This window comes from Adiantum capillus-veneris, chromosome 20, assembly GCF_014529385.1.
Source record: "Adiantum capillus-veneris isolate H3 chromosome 20, ASM1452938v2, whole genome shotgun sequence".
In the NCBI taxonomy this organism is placed as follows: domain Eukaryota; kingdom Viridiplantae; phylum Streptophyta; class Polypodiopsida; order Polypodiales; family Pteridaceae; genus Adiantum; species Adiantum capillus-veneris.
In genome coordinates this window covers 119,192,310-119,195,185 of record NC_140950.1, presented here as the reverse complement: position 1 = coordinate 119,195,185, position 2,876 = coordinate 119,192,310, and the positions used below count along the sequence as shown (strand labels likewise).

Here is a 2,876-nt window from a genome sequence, read left to right as displayed (position 1 = left end):
ATAACAGCGGATAAAGTCGCGGTAATACTTTAAACACAAAAAAAATCTCGACGTCCTCTCTCTTGTTTCTCTCATTGAATTTACATCTTCTCTCTATAAAATGCGATAAAACAGCTCGATAAACACTTGGAGATTTTCATAGTGTTACAGACAAAATGGTCGATATTACTAGATTGAATGGTGCAGCCCAATGTCCTATATGGAGCACTATGGGACACAACTTGCTTCTTTGCAATGCTCATCAAGTCCCAAAGTGAGCTATTATTGATGCCAATCAATAATAGCTATTATTGATCCCAAAGTGAGTTATTATTGATGCCAATCAATTAGATATACTCATTTTCTTGAGTCACCACAACAAAACCCAAGGCAACAACAATCACAACCAGCTAACCAACTAACCAGCTGTGCTCCAAAATCTATCAAATTATGTGCGAAAAAGGCCCACCAAACAAAACTAGTTTGCTCGAAATAAAGCACGGTTAAAAGCAACCATAACCAGCTAGACAAAGCAACACACGATCTTCCTTCATATATCCACGGCAGGAAAACAATTGATAGAAACCAAAAGAAACATCTACGACTTAGCTCGCTGTGAAGATATTTCCATGACCATAAGATATTGCCTTCGACATTGCGGCTTCTGACGATCGAGGTCTGATACCAGGTTAAGAGCATATCCAAAGTGGTTCCTGAGGTTCTGAAAAGGGCCACGTTGGAAGAGGATCAGTTCTTAAAGTTGAAGCCTACGAAGAAGTTTGTGGTTGCTGATGCAGAACTGAGCCAGGCCAGCAAGAAGGTCAAGGTTGTGAGTTTGGTAAAGGACAAGGTCGTTAAACAACCCAAGAGGGTTGTCAAGGATGAGCCTACAGATGCAACTTTAAGAGAGATCAAGAAAAGGAAGCTTTTATCTGATTCGATAGGCAAGGATAATTCTGATGACCGCCTTTGTGACCATGTGGGGGTTCCAACAGCGTCTGATTCTCAGCCCACATCAGAGTTCCCACAACTTTCAGACAATATTATCAGTGGCCTAGTGGCTCTAGAGAGCAATCTTGAGTATTTGCAGGTTGAAGCCTTTCGAGGGCTTGGTTTTCGCTTTCCTTGCGATGGCCCCGGAAGGGGGGGCACCTGCCAGGTATCTTCTTGGGATCACCTGCACAAACATGTTAATGATGATGCAACAGAAGCTCAGAATGTTGGGGCTGGGTTTGTAATGCAACCGAATGAATCAGATGCAGATCATGCAGCAGTAGATAGTGCTCAAGCAGAGATAAATTCCAGTGTTAGCAAGAAAGAAGAGGACCTTGTGGAGCACAGGTCATTGTTGCCCTTGTAGGCGAAATTGCTTTGGACACGAGCAAGAAGAAAGAAAAGACAATTACATGACACAAATATTACTGATCTTTTCAAGCCAGAAGGTCTTTCAAACCAGGTCAACAGGAGGGGAAGAGCCTTGCAACACCCTCTCAGCTGATAGAAGATGAGACATTGAAGGGTTGGAATGCTTCACCTATAGAGGCTGATCCTGGTTTGGCTCATTTTCACGGCTCCAGGGCTGTACAAGCTTTTGCAGGCAATGCAGAGGACTTGCACCCTGCAAGTCGAGCAGTTTCTACTGTGAAATACTGTCAAAAAAAGAGGAAGTTGTCGAACAACATGGTGTCTAAACATATACTTCCATCCAACAAAGTATCCTCTTTAAAGAAGAGAGTTGTGGAAGACTGTCTCTCAAAGGGTTTGAAAGCAAACAAGAAGAAGATAAAAACTCTCTCTATGGATAGAACATGTGAGTGCCATGCAGATTTTGAAGAGCACGGTGGCCTAAATAGGCAAGATGAAGAAGTCGCTCATCTTCAGAACTTGCACGAGGGTCTCATGTCTGTTTGCTGCCAAGCCTTTAGATACAGTGGAAAAAGAGTTTGCTTGTAATGCATGCAGAGCATTTACAAACTGTAGGAAGGTAGTATATAAAAAGGTTGTGTACCACGCAGGCCCTGAAAATTTGATTTCTTCAGCTGCTGCTGCTGAAGAGGTAGCTGGGATTGGAAATGGAGATGACAAGATGGCAGAGTTTGTTATAGATCAAGCAGGAGTCAAGGCCATCAGGAGCAAAGATGCTGAAGCTGAACCCTCAAGGGTAAAGATGCCAGGATTCAAAAGGGACTTGGATGCTCAGTTGGTCAGAAGCAGTCCGAGGAAGACAGCCCCATATCACAGTCGAGGCCAACAAATAGATCAGTGACGACTTTAAAACCTTCGCCATCAAGCTCCATCTCTCTTAGGCCTGCTTTTGCAGCCAAGATTCCAGTGCGTGTTCCAAAGGAAGTATTAAATAGATTTGGTTAGCGTGCTCCACAATTGTTGGATGCTTTTGAGAAGATGACATCCCTTTCAAACAGGGTCGAGAGAAACTTGGAAGAAAGAGCTCTTGTTCTTTCATTCCCTCATGGACTCGTTTTGCCACCATAAAGACAACTAAGAGAGGTGTTTCAAAGAAATTGTTCAATTTATAAAAATGGTTTATAAGGAGTTACATCATTCTTGCTATGTACAACGATAGCTTCAAAGGTTCAATGAAATGATTTTATTGTTGAGAGAGAAAGAGAGAGCACATAAATAAAACTCCAAAGTGTGTAGAATACACACATGAGATGATGTATATATAGAGCGGACCTGGGTGTTATATATAGAGAAGCCATATATTAAGTAGTTTCACATATACGTTCAACATCTTCGCTCAAATAAGGGTCCCTAACTGTGAATGAAAAAACCTTTGAGGGATCAAGGGAAAAATCCACAGCTCTATATATGTCCACCGTTATATTATAAAAATCATTGAATATACAAAATGAAGAGCTACATCACTCCTTTTA

The 2,876-nt window shown here is 41.8% G+C and overlaps 1 pseudogene; it reads left to right on the top strand.

The window, feature by feature from the left end:
- Positions 1-661: 661 nt before the first annotated feature.
- LOC147433162 (uncharacterized) lies at positions 662-2,529 on the top strand (annotated as a pseudogene).
- The last annotated feature ends 347 nt before the right edge of the window (positions 2,530-2,876 follow it).